The following is an 18,296-nucleotide window of genomic DNA, read 5'->3' on the forward strand; positions in this document are numbered from 1 at the left end:
GGGGTAGGGATGGGAAGACCTTTACCTAGGACAGAGTTGAGAGAAGAAGAAGAAGCAGGGACCTCAGTTCTAAGACATATTCATAATTCAATACTAGCCTTGACAGGGGGGAAAGAAAGACACATATTAGTAATGGTAAGTTGGACCTGGATGGTCGTCAGAAATGACCAAATGCAAAAAAAAAAAAATAGGTGTGTTTTAGGATAGAGGAAATATGGTATTTACTTAGAAATGAAAATCGATTGCCTTTAACTTATGATAAGATAATTATGCTCCTCTGAGTCATTGTCATGCATTCGTGTTCATAAACCTCGCTCATTAAGTAGTAAGGCTACGCATTTTATCTCAATTCATTTTTTATAGGGCTATGAATTCCTACATTTATCTACCTTTGTTTCCCTGTGTAGACACAAGGCTGCCTGGCCTCACAGAGGTGAGATAAGTTATTATCTAACAACTATTTCCCTGGAACCCAGCCTAGGGCTGAAGTGGGCTCTATTCTTACTGCCTGACCATAACCTTGGATGATTCACTTCATCTCTCTACCTCTGTTTTCTTGACTGCGCAGTGAGGTTAATATATTACATCTCTCACGGAGCTGTTGCAAGGGTTCAGTGAGATTCTGCTACAGCACCTCTCTGAAGGAATTGATGTTGTCCAAAGCCCACGCATGGTCTTAGCCGTCCTCCACGCTGTCCTCATTGCTGTGAACGGTGTTAGCTCGATAGCGTGATCTTCTGAGAATGGAACCAGTTTGGATGGAGGCTCTCAGATCTCACTGCCTGGATTCAGATCACTTCTTGACAACTTACTAGCTGTATGACCTCGAACATGCAATCTTTTACTCTTTAAGCCTCAGTTTCCTCATCCATAAAATGGGGCTAATAATGGTATCTTTCTACCTCACAGAGTGGTTGTGGGGATTCAGTGAGGATATAAAGTGCATGTATAAAGTTTAGCGCTGTAAATAAGAGTTCTGATTACTTTATTATTTTAAAATAAAAATACACACCAGCCCCTGTACTGGAGAATTGCCATAAACTAGTTCTGATGACTCTCTGTAAGGCTGGTGTTATTTGCTTCATGTGGTAAATGGAGAAACAGGGTCATAGAAAGGTTAGGAACTATCTCTTCTTAAGTGCTACAATAAAATTAGGTTCCCTCTACTTCCTTCTGCTGCTTTCCTGACTCCATGTAGGAAAATCTCTTTGTGATTGAGCATGGTGCCCTCTCATTCATTCCGAGCTGGGGTTCGAGGCTTCTTTGAAAGTTTCTCATTAACATTCTCATTAACTTCTGCCTCAGAGAGTCTGGAGACTTTTGGGCTTGACCGTGATAGCTTTTGATGTTCATAAGGCCAGGAAGACTGGACCCTCTGCCCACCTCCTGGTAGCCCTACTCATCCTTCCAGTTAGCCACTGAAGCCTCCGGCTCAGAGCTATTGTCAGGTGCCAGCTCCCCTGCAGCTGACTCTGGCAGGTTCCCTTGAAAGCTAGAAATCAGCTGTCCAGAGTCTATCCTGTGTGGAGAATCTTGGAACGAGACAGAAGCTTCAGCGACTGCTGGAGAGCTCCATAAGGTGTTGTCTGTCTTACCTGGAAGTCTGAAAAAAAAAAAAAAATCCCTTCCAGCAGAACCCCCTTAAACTCCAGGGGTTTAGGGGTGGCAGGCTAGACACCATTCATTGGACATTCTCTATGTTCTCAGCACCAAAATGTGTTATGCTTATTAGCTCAGTCAATCTTTGTGAAAACCCCACCATGCAGGTGTTATTATTCCATTTTATAGTTGAGGGATGTCATCTAAAAAGTATGTGAAAGATCATAGGCTCTGGAGCCAGACTTCTTGGGTTTATATCTGGGCTCTTTCATCAGCTAGCTGTGTGGGGCCTTGACTTCAGCTATCTGAGCCTCAGCTTACTCTTCTGTAAAGTGGGGATATCTGGAGTGGCCAACTTCATGGGCGATGGTGTGGATTCACTTGGATACTGAATGGTGCTCCATACATGGTAGCAGAAGGCTGATGCTGCTGGAGAAATATGACCGGAGAGGGGAAGTCCCACACCCCAGGGCACTTGGCCAGGAAGAAGTAGAAATAGGTCTGTCTGGAATCCAGATATGCTTGAGTCTAAAGCCTCTGCTCTTATCAACAGCATCACATTTTCTCCTTTCACTAAGCTTCTCGACTCACACCGGTTCCAGACAGAGCCCAGAGCCAGTTGGAAAGTAGTTTAGAAAGAAGAGAAGGCAACAGCAGCAAGCCCTGTGGGGATACTGGTCAACGAGGACTAAGGAGGACCCAATGGCTTGTGCTTCTTCAAGGAAAAACGGTTCACCAACCATCACTGGCTAATTTGTGTGGCCTCGGTGGTGCAGGTGTTCAGGAAAATGTGTCTGGCTCCGACCATTACCAAGAGGATTGTGTGGCTTTTATAGATCCTTTTAGGGAGTTTCTATCCTTATAGGTGGAAAGAAATGAAGAACATGCAATCCAGGTTAGAGGACTAGACCACAGCCAGCACATGAGCCGGGGATGGGTCCTATTCTCCCCCAGCATAAAGCCAGGCACACCCATGAGTGAACAGTCACTATCCCCCCGTCGCACTGTATAATAGCTCCGAGAGCTGAAGGGACTCGTTTCAGGTCCACATGATGAAGTGGCTGAGTGACTGTTCCAGCCCTCCTGGTCTTATTTCAGTGTCTTTAACACACCAGCTCCTTTTCTGCCCCATGCCTTTTGCACATGCTGGCCCCTCTGCCCAGAATTTCTCCCATAATAGGCCTGCTTCTAAACGTTCTAAGGGATTCTTCCATTAAGCTCCATTTCTGCTTCATGGTGTCAGTAACATTTGCAGTTATTTATTTTTTGGGGGGGCAGATTTCTCCAGTAAAATGTAGGTGCCAAGAAAGCATGGCATTTTCTATCTTATTCATTATTGTGGACTCAGCACCTATTCTTGATATTTAGTAGGTGTTCAACATTTTCTCATTGAAAATATGAATCTAAGGATCTGACCCAGAGTTCAGGCATGAACTGCTGTTCCACACTGCTTTTTTAAAAAAAAATGTAACAGCTTTATTAAGCTATAATTCACATTCCACACAATTCACCCCTTGAAAGTATACAGTTCAACAGTTTTTCGTATGTTCACAAAGTTGTACATTTTCATCACTTCAGAAGGACACCTTGTACCTATCAGCAGTCAATACCCATTTCTCTGGACCCCAGGCCCTGGCAACCCTAATCTACATTCTGTTTCTATGAATTTCCCTGTTCTGGACCTTTCATATAAATGGAATCCTATAATGTGTGGTCTTTTGTGGCTGGCATCTTGCACTTAGCATGATGTTTTCAAACTTTATCCCAGTCTTATCGGTACTTCATCTTTATTGGCGAATAATATTCTGCTATGTGGATATACCACTTCTTGTTTATCCATTCACCAGCCTATGGGCATTTGGTTGTTTCCACCTTTGGGCTCTTATGAATAACGCTGCTATGATCATTCATGTACAAGTTTCTGTGTGGACCTACGTTTCCATTTTTCTTGGGGATGGACCTTCGCCTTGCTCTCTAACTTTTGCCAGCCAGCTACTGAGGACTCTCATTTGAATGGGTGGAGCTTGGCCTCCTGGGAGGAGCTTATCTGCCTTCCTTACCTTCCCACCTGCACCTACTCAGGCTTTGCCCTCCAAGGGCTCTGAGAATGCTGGGGTCTAGGGCTGCTGCAGCCTTTCCATCCAGGTGGCCAAGCAGCCATACTGTCCTCCTTGCTTAGAGTCACCACCTTTGGTAGCACCTCACCTTTCCTCTTTATAGAGGGAGAACAAAGATCGAAATGCCTTGTCCCCAGACAAAAACAGACACAGCTTTTTAATGATTAACATTATAATGTTGTTACTGGCCTGCTCAGGCCTCTTCTTGTAAATGGGCAGCAACACCCTGGCTGCCGGCTCCCGCGTGGCCCTCAGCCGCAGAGTGAAGAATGATTTCATCCAGATTCAGTGTTTCCTTGGGAAAGTCCTGTACATGCTACCTGCTGTCATTGAGGGCCTGCTTGGCATGTGCTGGGCAGTTCCAAAACTATCCCCCGTAACCTAGGACCTCTTACCTGCCCCAAGTGCTCTGCTAGGCACTTTACATCTATTACCTCGGTTTCATCCTCTCAGCCACCCATCAAAGCTGCTGCTACACCTCTATTTTATAGATGGGAAAACTGAATCCAGGCTTTAATCCCTTGTTCTCATATGCTATATCAAGAAATCTAAAAATACCAAAACACCTGGAAATAAAAGATGTTGCAACGAAGGCATTGGTTCACCTACTTAGTCTCCTTTGGGGGCTGATTTTTTTTCTTTTTACTTTTCCTTGTAGTATTCTTCTACTTCTTAATTCTTCCTTCTCTCCCTTTCTCCCTCCTCCTGCAACATCTTTGTTAGTTTATCTAAAGTGGACACAGAGGGACTTAAATTTAAGTTGAAAAGCACAGTTTGCTATTCAGCCTTTCAGGTGCTGACTCAGTTGTTTATTCAGTCATTCACTCCCTGCTCATTTACTGAACCCTTTCTGTGCCCAGCACTGAGCTCCATGCCATTCACTGTGGGTGCTAAGGTGATTGTGGTATGGTCCAGGTCTCCAAGGTCCTTATTATCCATCAGAGAAGGCAGACATTCAAGCAAGCAGTTTCTAGTTAACACAAAGAACATAACTGTAGAGGGATTTACACTGCACTGCACAACACAAGGAATAGAAACCAACCTGGAGAAATCATGGAGGACCTTCCTGAGAAGGTGTCACGAGAATTGGGAACCGAAAGATAAATAGGAGTTTGTTTATTTCTCATTTATTCTTGGACAGACCATGTTAGTAGTGTCGGCCTGTCTGCTTACAGTCTCCTTCATTTAAGCAGATATTCTCCATATCACATACCTGGCCTTTCCTGGCAATAGCTGTTGAGACCAGGGATTGACCTCGGACCCCAAGAAAGCTGATTCTTAGGTAGACTAGTGACCACCGATTAGAAGCCTGGCTTGCAAAGACGTGCTCAGGCAATCAGATTCCTTTTTCAGAAAGTTAGACTTGGGGACAGACAGATGGATCTAGTTGGTGCTGGTGCTGCACTTGCAAAGTTGCAAGGTAGAGCTGAGGTTGGGAGGCCATGATGACTGTGTGAAGGTATAACAGCAGTAAAGCAGCACATAATCAGAGGAAACCTGGGAGCAACAGGAGATCGGGACAGATAAGTGAAGAGAAGCTGAGATGTCACACGTGCAAGAGAGTCCAGTGGCTTTTGAGAGAGTGAGCAACAGGTGCCTGGGATGGCGACAGTTTTCCAGTCCCCAATGTATTCCTCTACTTTTGCTCCTGTCTTGGGGTATCTGTGAGAGTCCAGTGAACAACCCCCCTTTTAAAATGAGCTTGATTGACTCTTGGGTCTTGCAATCCAGAGTCATTCTATTCCAAAAATGTGTTTAGGCTGAGCAGAGCTTTTCTAGTTGTGGAAGGGGAAGAGGTCGTTGTAGAACATTCTAGAAAGGGCCAAGCTCTGAGGAGGTAGATGATCAGTTTAGCTGGGCCTGGAGTCATTGCTGGGGCTGGTGAGTTCTAGAGCCAGACTGGAGAGATTTAAAGAGTCCTTCATGATTTGTGGACGTGAAATCACAATAACAATTAGCAAGTCAGTCTGTAAATCAGGATGCAAAAGACTGGCCTCTGTCAGGAGTGAGGCCCTTCATTTCCTTTTTATTCCTGGCTTCTCTTCAGGGATAGTTCTCATCTGAGGCACTTATCTTAGCTGAATTCTTGGCAATGGTGGAGCTGGAGGAAATGCTTCTTTATTTTCTATAAGCCTCCACCTTTTAGCCCCCTCTTGCCAACACTCCTTCTGTTATCAGGAGCTGAGAGATTTCATAGTTCTCCTCATTGTGCCATTGATCGAGTGCTTCCCTTTCCTGCCTCCTACCAGGGGTGTTGACCTTGAACCAGTGACTCAGTCTCTTTGAGTCTCATTCTCTCCACCTGTAAAATAGGAGAAATTATATCTACCTAAACGTTTTGTGGTGAAGTACCATGGTTTTTTAAAAAAAATTATTAATTTATCTTAAATTTTGGCTTTCCAATCCATCAGAGACCAATACTAGAATGCAGCTTGTGCCATTTGCAACCTGAGTTCAACAACAGCCAAACTGGTCTAGACCCTGTTCCATAAGGTGAAGTCTGCTAATTATGTGCTTGAATGCCCAATGATGTCAAAGTGTTATGAAGGTTTCTAAACACTCTCTTTCATTTCTGTATTTATCGTGAACTGTAAACAAATAGTTTGGGGACCAACATCAGTCCGTGGACTGTTTTGAGTAACACCGGTTTAGTGGTCTTATAAAATCAACTCGCAGCAACCTGTGGGTCGGCGTTGGGAGCAGAGTGCTTTATATGTAACTGTGTGTGTGTGTGATCTGTGTTTATAGGGTCATAATGTGATGCTGATCTGTTTCCTGAATGCTTTTAACTCTTTAGCTTTTACAATTACATTCCTACACTGACTTAATATTTTCTGGTATGTCCCTTTCTCATTACTGTGGCTTAAGCCACAGTGTGTGGTTATTGGAAGGTAACATGTCTGCATACAGAGACTGCAGGTTTTGGAGCCAGGCAGCTCTGAGCTTGAGTCTTGATTGCCGCTTTCCAGCTGTGGGATGTTGGGCAAGTTCTGTAATCACTCCTCAGCTCCCTCATTTATAACCGAGTGCCAATGATACTTAGCTGGCAGTTATTGTGAGAATTAAATGTTCTATTGTGTAAAAAATATTCCTTGTGTCTGGCAGATACCCAATAAAGTGGCTCCCTTTGCCCTTGTTCCTGACTGTTATAGCCTCTGAGATGTGGAAGCCCCAGGAAGTAGCATAGGCAGGCAATAACCAATGGTGGTAGCAGCGCCACAAATCATGATGTCACCATGTCCCCACACACTTTGCTGAGGACCTACGTGGAGCCAGAAGCAAACACCATGGGTGACCCAGTGCCAAAGCCTTTCCCGTCCATAGCCACTTTGCCTGAAGGGGCCTCTGGATCCCAGACAGCATAGAACCCCGAAAGGTCACTGTTCATGGGGGCCATTTTGTACAAGCACTGTTAGTGGCCTGCACTTTGCCTACTCCCCCTTTCTTCTCTGCTAACAGAATCTTGGTTTGGCCCTGGAAGGTGTCTTTATCCCTAGCTCAAGGGTGAATTGTCATTAGTTTAACTAGTTACAGTAATCCCATTTTTTCTTGTCAGCAATGAGTTTTAGGGTGGCTGTATCATCTGTTATGGCCTAAGAGATATAAATGGAGAGCCGATGGGAGGCATCCAGAAAAGTTTTCTTTAACTCTTCAAAGGGAGAAACTAGAAGATTCAGTCTCTTTTCTGTCTCTGGGTATTTTCATGTCCAGATGTGATGCCTGGAACTGTGGCAGCCCTCTTGCGACCATAAGGGAAGCCAGTCTGGGAACAAAGCTGATATACTGAGACATGGAAAAAGTCTGGATCTTTGATGGAGTTGTTGAATCATCCCTTAAGTCACTTTACCTCTAACCTTTGTGTTATATGAATTGGGAGAAATGGATTTGTAATCATTGTATTAGCATTCTGTATCAAAATTCTCAAATAAAATGTGAAGAAATGGATGTTCTTTTTCCCTGCAATACTGAAGGCAGATGATGTTTGGGGATTCTTGGGCACAGACTTTGCTTTCTTCTTGCAGATAAGTAAATGGACTCACTCATGCTATATTTAAGAACACTGTTAAACAGAATCCACAGATATTAGGGTAAATTCTTCTAGCCTAGATTTAAGCCATGATATAGAAAAGGCAGTGACATAGCCCTTTGAGTGCTGTTAGAAGTACAATAGAAGCCTCGCTAAGACATGTGCTCTGATCTGCGCCTGCTGTACATGGTCACTCTGAGTTGAATAAGATTCTCTACTTTTGGATGATTAAACTGGGGACATACTGTAACAGGTGTTTATGTGTAGGAGTGTGCCTACGGGTAGGAAGGAGGAGTCTCTTCTATAACTCACCTGAAAACCCTGGAGTTGCTGTATTCGAGATAATACATTTCCGAATTCTTTAAGCCACTTTTAATTGGATGGCTTATTCTTGGCTGTTGAAAACATCCTAATTAACATCCCTTCTTTTTACTTGGTCAAAAGGAGCAGAGGCAACACTAGGGTTAGGGAGGTAAGAAAGTATGTGCTTTCTAAATTTGGCTTTAAGTTTTCACAGTGAATCCTAATGATAGATAACTAGGCTCTTGTTTGAAAATAATCCAGTCCTCTTGCTCATTCATTTATTCATTCATGCATTCATTCACACATTTGAACTTGTCGAATGTCTCCCATATGCCCGCTACTGAGAATACCATGGAGAAGGTGGACTGCCTTTGGGGAAGTCATGTTCCGATTGACAGACATTTTGGTTGCTCTACATGCCAGGCTCCCTTATAGGATTCTTAATATCTCAGAGACCACATATGTGTCACTTTAATATTTCTAAATCATTGGAGATGTCTCAACGAAGGAGGGATTTTTTTCCGCTTTCATTGGGAATTCTAGATTTGTGTGGCTTTGGTTTCAATTTACATATCCATTGAGTTGGCCAACAAAAACATCACACTGGGAAATGTAATATCCACTTTAAATATATATATATATTTTAATATGTATTAAATTATATTGAGGTATGAAATAGTTATCTAGTTATCTATATATGATATATCCAGGTCACAGATTGTCACTGTAAACTGATTATTGGTCCTCAGTGGGCATCTGTTGACCTTTATGATCCACCCAAGTGACAGCGGTGACAATCCTCACTTCTGCTGTACATGTCCCAATGTGCTTTCACTGGCTCTCATGTCTTTATCTACAAAGCATTGTAGAAGAGAATGAATAAATATTCTTCAGGACAGTGTATTTGAAGGTGAACAGGGATATCATCAAGGCCCCATGCCTTTTAACTTAGGAAGTTTCGAGCTTGCACTCTCTGGGGGAAAATGAAAATATGAGTTGGGGAATAAATTTGTTTTATATAATGAACTAGTGACTAGTATCGCTGTGATAGTGTATTCCTGGGACATGGGTTTTCATTGATATGTCTCTGGAACTTGTGTTTTTGTTTCTCAGAGGAGAACCCAGTTAGAATCTATTTCTTATTTCACACCCTCTCCCCTGCCCCCCTTCCCCCAACTTCCATCCCCTCATATTGAGACTCAGAAAGAGTGGTTGAACCAGGAGGGAGCGAGAAGGGCTTTTGGGACCTGAGGGATGGTGATTTTGGAAGTGTGTATACATGCTGTTTGTTCTGCTTTCTTTTAAGCTCAGGTGAAGAAAACGAGCTAGATAGAGAGATGGCATGAGGTGTGCCCATTGCAAGGGCAGCCATAGGGATGGAAAGCAGGAGACCTGACTGTACCCTGCGGGGTAGAGCTGAGGTTGGTTGCAAGGAGCTAGGATTCTTGGTAACTGCAGAGCCCATGCTCAAGGCCCCTTGACAATTGCTCCTGTCTTTGCACCTTTTACTAGTATTGTTTCTACCACACAATGAACATTTATTATGTTTCCATTCAATATAACATATGTTCGTTTAGCTGGGCACAGTGGGAGGTAAAAGAGACACCGAGACGAATTAGACATTAGTCTGCACGGGACTCATGAACTAGTGGGGAGACTAACAGATACCCTGGCAGCTCAGTTAAGTGTCAAGACACATGGGGCTGAAGAAGCAAAGAGATGGTGCCATGAGAGCTCGCGATGGTTTGGAGGAGCAGCCAGGAGTTCAGTGTGACTGGAACAGAGTATCCAAGTGCTAAGAGTAGCAAGAGGGGAGGCTAGGAGAGAAGCTCGGGTTGTGCCATGGAGAGCCCTGCCTGCACATGTCTAGAAGATGGACTTTATCCTATAAATGAGGGAAATCGATTGGCAGGTTTTATGATGGACGTGCACATGGTCAAATTTCCCCTCTCCTTCCTTTCTCTTCTTCCTTTCCTTTCTTTTGTTCATTTTTTTAAAATAACTTCTATGTGGCCTCTGATATCTCCTCTCTAGTCTTTGTAATAGCAACAACAATGATAATAATTGCTACCACTTTTTGAATCTACACTATGTTCCAGGCCTTGCTCTAAGCACCGTCCCCAAATCTCATTTAATTAATAATGGCCTCATTAAAAACAGCCTCAGAGAGTTTAAATGACTTGCCCAGAGTCACACAGATAGGAAGAGGCAGAGCTAGAATTTAAATATAGACATAGTTTGACTATAAACCTGTTCCCCTAACTAGGAGGGAGATATCCAGGGCCTGCTCTAAGATACTTGGGATGAGAGGATGAAAAGCAATAGACAGATGTTAGCGACAGGGAGAGGGATGACTCATCGGAACACTGGATGGATTCAATAGCTGTCTGTATATAATGTCCTCCTGCTCTTTCAATTGTTCCTGACTCTTCTCTATAACTTGAGAGACTGCTCCTTGTGGGCACAGACATGTCTGCTACTTCACTTTACCCCAGAGCTCAAGAACACAACAGGCTTCACGAGAGAATGGAAATGACTTAGGCTTCCCCAACATAGTACTTAGAAAGTAGCCAGGAAGTGGTCACAAACTTACAACCATTAAGTGCCCTTTTGATGTGACATAGGAATAATAATAATAAAAAAAAATTCCACTCTCTTGAAAGATCTGATGAATCATTTCTTTTTACACTTCTTTACCCATTGAAGCATTTTCCTCTGCATTCAATTAACAATAAAGGAACAGTTGGCATCAACTAGATCAAGGGACAGAATAATTGAGGCCTGATGAAAGCTTCATTCCTCACAACACTTACTGCTTAATGGTGATGATGATGACGATGATGATGATAATGATAAAGATGATGATGTCTTCGGAGTGCTTACGATATTCAAGGAAGTTTCGTAAGAACTGTATAAGGTAGATTGTCATCATTTCCTTTTGCATGTGGGAAAACTGAGGCTTAAAGACATTAAATATTTTCACCAAGATCACATAGGTGGTGATGGAGCGAGCCTGTTCTCTTATCCTCAGAATGTGATGTTTATCAGCACTATACTTTTATTGTGGTTGTTGTTGTTATTATCATATTATTAAATTTTATGGAACAAACATTTATGCCAGACCTGGGCTGGGTACTTCTAAATCCAAGATCCCATTTAAATTTCACAAAGCTCTGTGGTTGGCATTACTCCCATAGCCCGATGTTCTATAGCATGTTATTCTGAATCTGTACGACTCCAGGTTGCCTACTTTTGTTAAATCCACTTGTAAGGAAATAAAGAGCACTATAAAAAAAACCTGGGTCCACATCACCTGTTTATTTTTGCACCCTCCCTTCCTGCACTTATCTGTGTGTGTTTAGATTTTGATGACAGGTGTATATTCGTTTTTAAATATAGATGCAATCTATATTTAAAACATACAATGTTTTATCCTTCCTTTATTACTTGACATTATTTGGGGACACTTTTCTAAATCTTCATAATTGTAATGCCCGCTCACTGTAGTAATGCCTTGTTGATACACCATTACTTAAAGACCTCTATTTTTAGACAATTTAATGTTCAATTACTATCTGTGTCTATATTATTTAAAAGATTTCTTTTGAGTTGACTTTTTGGGATAATTTTCGGGAGAAGGCTTTTTGGGTCAAAGGGTAGTTATCATGTATTTATTGATCACCTCTTCTGTCCCAGGCTGTGTTTAGGGGTTAGAGATACAACTGAGAATAGGGCAGTCCCAGTGCCTGTCCTCTTCAAGCTTACCTTCATTCCCCTGGGGGAGACAGGGACCAAAGGATAAGCAAATGAATAGTAAGACAGTTATGGATTGTGACAGAGCTATGAAGAGATAAGCAAAGTGATGGAATAGAAAATAATTAGGGGGGGGGGTCCACTTGGGTAGGTTTCCTGGAAGCTACTCTGAGAAAGGGTCATTCGAATTGAGACCAATTGAATGAGAGCAATCCAGGTAGAGGGAGGGAACGTCTGCAGAGTCAGGATCCCCCCCATATCAAGTGAACTGGATATGTGAGCAGCGTACAGTGTATGGATGGCCACACATTTTTGTGTAATCACTTGCTTCAAAAATCTGGATCCTGTTTAGTGGGACTCTTCAATCCTGCTCTCCTGACTCGGACAGTAGCCTCCTTTCTGTTTCTACTTTTGTCCCTCCTCAATCAGTTTGCCACTCAGCAGCCAGCATAATTGTGAAAGTGTGGATCGTGCATGAGTTGCAAGTTAGAGAAACTCACCTCCATTTTGGTTGAACAGAAAACGAAAAGCATTTAATAGCTCACATAGGTGAAAAGGCCAGGTACACCTGGGTTCTGGGGCTCAAACAATAGCTGCAGGATGTGTTCTCAGTTCTGCTTTACTCTGGGCTGGCTTTATTCTTAGGCATGTTCTCCTCTTGTGGTGGTGACATGGTCACTAGCAGCTCACGCTTAACATCTTTACCAGTGGTTCTGGCTGAAGTCTTAGTGATTGGCCTGGTTGAGTTACATGGTGGCCTGGTGGGAGTGTCAGTGTGTGGGTGAGTTGGTGAAGTTGATGGGGGTTAGAAGCAGGGAATGATCATCTAAGCATGGATTATGTGCCCATTTCTGGTGCTGGGAAGTGTGTCAGTAATACCCAAACCTTATGGGGTCATAATAGTGGAAGAGTAATTATTCAAAGGAAAATCACATTCTACTGTCAAGAGAAGGAGGTGGGATGCTGGGCAGGAAAAACCAAAATGATCTTCGTCTATGTCTACATTTACCTCTATGAGAAGATTCTTGCTCACTCATTATACTCTGGCCTCCTTCCTCATCCTGGAACCCCTGAACGCCTTACTGCCTTCAACATTTGGCACATGCTCCCTTCCTCTGCCCAGAATGCTCCCAGAAAGATTGGCTCATTCTCATCCTTTAGCTCTCAGCTCAACTGTCTCTTTCTCAGAAGCTTCTCTGACTGGCCATCCAAGGTGTCCACTTTTCCACTTTTTTTCTATCCCATCACCTAGTTTCTCTCTTTTACATACTCATCACAGTCTATAATTACCTTGTTTATGTCTTCATTTATTTCTTTGGTCTCTCTCTCTCTCCCACCAGTATGTCAGCTTGGGGAGGACAGGGACTTTGTCCTCTTTTCCTGTTGTGTCTCTAGCTCCTCAAACACAGCCAGGAACATAACAGGTGCCCATGACATATGTGTTGAGTAAAGAAATGAATGGGTGGATGTTCTTAGTTTCTCCAGACTTTTTTGATTGTGATGGAGTCACTGGCTTAAATTGTGTAGATTTAGACCTGGGGTCCCGAACCCATAGACCAGGAACCACTAGCACTTAAGCTTAGACTTCAAAAGTTTCAGTTCCTAGCTTTGCTTCTTTTTACCTTGGACAAGCCAGCAAACTTCCTGGTATTTAGTTTCTTCTATAACATCAGCATAAAGACCCTTAACTCTTGGGATGGGTTGGAGGGGTTGTAGGATGAGATTAGGAAATGATGTGGGATGTGGAGGATTTTTTTTTAATTTGAAAAGTGTCATGCAAATGTCAGGTCTTGTTATTGCCTGCAGATCTTGGAGCTCTCTGGGTGCAGGATTCCAAGCCACATCTGCTTTGAACCCCTTCCTCTCTCTCTTCCTTGTGTGTCTGGTTTCTAGCTTTCATTTTTATCCTTATTTATTAATCAACTTATTTTCCAAATAGTTACCGAGTAGCTGGACCATCTCAGCTCCAGTGTTGGGTGTTGTGTAATGGTGAGGAATAAGACTTACTTGAGAAGTCACAGGTGTGTGTGTGTGTGTGTGTGTGTGTGCGTGCGCGCGTGCTGTGCGTGCCCATGTGATATGTGTACTGGAGAGAGCAGGGGTAAGAATGAAGGAACTCCACCACCAACTTCAACTTCAAGTCTTCTTAGATATTGTTCTTTTTACTTATTTTTTAAAAAGTGGGGGCCTCTGGCTTTCAATGATAATTGTATATGTGAAGAACTGGCAGGTCATCAACCGTCATATTTTTTTCAATTAAAAAATGAAAATGACCTTCAAAGACTCAGAATTAAAAACACCAGGAATGGAAATCACTAGGTTTCTAAACTGGTCTGGAAACAATGGCTTTCTTCCTCCTTATTTCTCCCCAGAGGCCCAGGGTATTGGGCAACTCCAGGCCAACCCATTCGACTCTTCCTCATTTGGCCAGGACACTTACTGAGTGTGAAGCCTTCTTCCAAGATGCTTCATGTGAACAAACTGTACACAGTCCCCAATTTCATCATTGCCTTAAGGGCTCAGAAGCCTCCATGTGTGCTTTTTAGCTGAGTATTCTTTATTCTTTTGCATACTTCTGTCTGTTCTCAAAGGGTCTGGGCCTGATAATGTGGTTCAAAATTCTAGAGGTTTTGTCAAATGTCACCTTAGTTTTCTGGTAAAGATGCAAAGAATATATGCCTGGCTGAGGCTGGCACTGTCATCCTCATGGATGGTTTGGTGGAAGCGGGCTCTACTTTGGGCCTCTCTGATATCTCCATACACAAGGCATTGATGGGAAAAATAATACATTCTTAAAGGAAGCTGAAGGGTGAAGAAGAAAAAATATTTTTATTTACCCTAGACCTGTGTGTGTGTGTGTCTGTGTGTGTGTGTGTGTGTGTGTGTGTGTGTGTGTGTTTAGCTCACTTGATTCACCCATGCACCATTTGGCAGCTGCCATAAGAGGCAAAGGTGCTCTGCTTCTTTGGTTCATAAACTCTTTCCAGAACATTTCTTGCTTTGCCTCTGTTCTAGATTTGTTTACTATCGGACCTTTGGCTGTAGTCCCCATCTGTGATGATTAATTTTATGTGTCGACTTAACTGGGCTAAAGGATGCCTAGATAGCTGGTAAAACATTATTTCTAGGTGTGTCTGTGAGAGTGTCTTTGAAAGAGAGTAGCATGTGAGCGGGTAGACTGAGTAACAAGATTGGCCTCACTCACTGGTGCTGGCGGCCATCGTCCCATCCTCTGAGGCCTGAATAGAACAAAAAAGTGGAGGAAAGAGGAATTTACTCTGTCTGTTTGAGCTGGGCCACCCATCTTCTCTTGCCCTCAGACATCAGCACCTCTGGTTCTTGGGTGTTCAGACCAGACTCAGTTACAACCCTGGCTTTCCTGGTTGTCTAGTTTGCAGATAGATGGCAGATCGTGGGACTTTTTGGCCTTTACAGTCATGTGAACCAATTTATATAATAAAGCTTCTCTCTCTCTCTCTCTCTCCCCCCCGGCCCCTCTCTCTCTCTCTCTCCATATATATCCACATCCATATCCATATCCACATCCACATCCACATCCACATCCACATCCATATCCATATCCATATCTATATCTTCTATCAGTTCTGTTTCCCTGGAGTTGCTGCCTAATATATCTTTGATCTATCTCTTGCTCCTGTCCCTCATAATTATCAGTTTATTTAGGTTGTCCCAGCTTGGTTCTTGGCCTTTCCTCAAGACGTGTGTTGGTCTCCATCCCTTTAACCTTCGATAGGCTCTCCAGCTCCGGTAGTGTCCTCCAGGCCTCAGTCCTCAGCCCAGGCTGCACTTGGATGCCTACCAGGGTCTGGCTAGGCCCTTGGTGGTTTGTTTTATCTGACTGGCTCCCATTGAGGGCACCTTGCTCTTCAGAGGGGTTTATTTTTCTGAAGTACAAGAGGGCTGGATCCCCCTTCTCACCCCCAACAGGTGTTCAGCATGACTGTTGCCTGTGCTGGAGCAGTAAAACAATTCTTCAGTGCTATAAACTCAAGGGCTCATCTGCTGAAGGTCAGTACGTTCAGAGATGTTTTTACAGCCAGTAAACATAGCAGCCACTTACAGTAGAGCACATTGGATCATAAATTATTTCACCATTAGCAGGAGCCCCTTATTTACGGAGAAATGGGAGGAAATTACACATCCAATCTACATGGTGAGAAGATGCAGTTCTGGTTTTACCCATGGACTTCCTATCATTCTATTGATAGATTATTTGTCTTTCCTTACCACGGCTTGTTATTTGACATTGGATTTTTAGCCTACAGGCCCAAGCTACATTTGCCCAGTCAGTTTTTTTTGTTTGTTTGTTTTCTCTGTTATAATTGCAGCCTTAGAGAAGCACTGGCTTGGTCCAAGTTGGCTGTGTGAAGGGTAGTTTCTAGACCTGAGGGCACATCAATGACAACTAATGAACTTTGGAATTTATGGGTATTTTAGGCATTGATGGGGGTGGCGTATGTGTCCTGTTCTGCTATGGAATGACTTCTGAGAGCCCTGGTCGGTTCTACCCTAGGTGAAGGCTAGTCGTCACTATGGCTATGCAGAAGGAAAGCCCCAGTTCACTTGTCTGCAAGTGTATTTTGCTGTTTGACACCTTGTGCTTTTTTTCATTTGCTCTTTAAGCTGGGTCTAGGGCACTGGAAACTTGGGTGGAGAAGAACTGAAAAATTACAGATCAGGGAGGTGGGTGTGTCTGACAGCTCCTGGGGCATTGGAGAGACCTCTGGATAGTAAGTCAGCCAGGCACACATTTGAAACTTGGATCTGCTCTGGTCCATTTGAGTTTACTTAGGCACTACACATCTCCCTGGACCTCAATTTCTTCTTCTGCAAAATGGGTTTAACAGGTTCACCCTAGGGGAGAGGTGACGTGAGGATGCCTGTGAAAGAGCCTGGCATGTCGTATGCAGAGAACTGAGCTACACAGACCAGGCTCAGGCTCTCAGCAAGCTATCAAGGGCTCCTCAGGAGTTTCTCCTCCTCTCCCCATCGCGAGAACCGAAGGGGCTGGAGAAGATTCTAGACACTGCCTCAGAGCCCCCATGAATGTAAGCCTGGGCTTTGTGTGAGCTACCCTGGAACTTGGGAGGACTTGTACCATGTGGATAGGCAGCTGGCTACTGCCCCAAGGAGCTGTGCTTTTGTGGCTTAACAGAGCTCATTGCAAGCCTCCTTGCTGCTCTTCTGCATGGCAGCTCTTCCTAATTATGGGCTTTCCCGTGGTTTGGATTGAACTGAGTTGGGGGTTTGGGGAGAATTGTTCTGGGCAAAGGCTGTCTCTTCCTGTGCAACTGACTTCTATCTCCAGACAGACACCAGGAAGAGAGGGATGGAGAACCACCAGGCTATCAAGAGGACAGCTGCTGGCCCTTCTGGTGGAAGTCCTGGTGGAAGGCGCCAGAGGCTTATAAAATACCAGGATGTTTCTATAAGCGTTTGCAGTAAAGGACTTTCTTCACTTCCTGATTTCTATCCAAGACTGGTTTGGATCTGGGGATTTCTCACTTTCCCTTCTTCCTGAACAAATTAATCAGATCCATTTGAGCTTTGTCTAGCTGGATCCCCCAACACTCACAGAGGAAGATGAAACTGTGACCTACCAGCCCCCAGTATATCAACTATGCTTTCTCACTGAATCCTGACAGCAGGCCCCAAGCCCTAGGCTGGAGTAGATAACCCCAGTGCAAAGGGACCTGAGGCTTAGGGAGGTGAACTGACTTGTGTGAGGTCATGCAACCAGGAAGTGGCAGCTGAGATTTGAATCTAGGACTCTGACTCCAAATCCTTGTGACTCTGTCACTTCAGAGGCCAAAAGGGAACAAGACGCGGGGGGCTATGAAGAAGGCAGAGAGAATGAGTGAAGAGGGTGGGGAAGGAGAATAAAAGGGAAATGAATTTTAAAAAAGCACACAGTTATTGCCTCATTAAGCAAATGAAGTTTGCCCATATGATAGAAAATTTTGAAACTTGACTTTGAAGACTTTATGTTCTATAGAGCTCTAAGCTGTGAGGCCTGCATGGTGAGAATTTTCCCAGCACACCCCACTACCCCCAACCTCTAATTATAGATCTGGTTGTTGGACCATGCTTTCCCATACAACTTGGTCAATTTTTCTTATCCAGCCACCTCTTACTGGCAGTTCCACAAACTTACAAACACCATCCAGCAACGAAGGGCAGGGGGCTTGAATGAAAGAGGAATGCATGTTTGGGCGGTACCCACAATCTGCCTGTTGCTTCAGTGCCTCCTTCAGAGCACCCGGGAGGGCAGTTATTGCCACCCCCATTACTCAAATGAGGAAGCAAGGGCAGAGATTATGACGATTGCCCAAGGTCAAATGGCTGACAATGGTGAAGCCAGACTGGGAGCTCAGTTCTGCCAGATTTTGGGACCCATTTTTCTATAGTCCCAGTCAGAGGGCTGCTCTCTATGAAAATGTGTTCATGTGAATTCTCCAATTCAGTTGTCACAATAA

The sequence above is a fragment of the Pteropus alecto genome, unplaced genomic scaffold, assembly GCF_000325575.1.
Source record: "Pteropus alecto unplaced genomic scaffold, ASM32557v1 scaffold111, whole genome shotgun sequence".
NCBI lineage: Eukaryota > Metazoa > Chordata > Mammalia > Chiroptera > Pteropodidae > Pteropus > Pteropus alecto.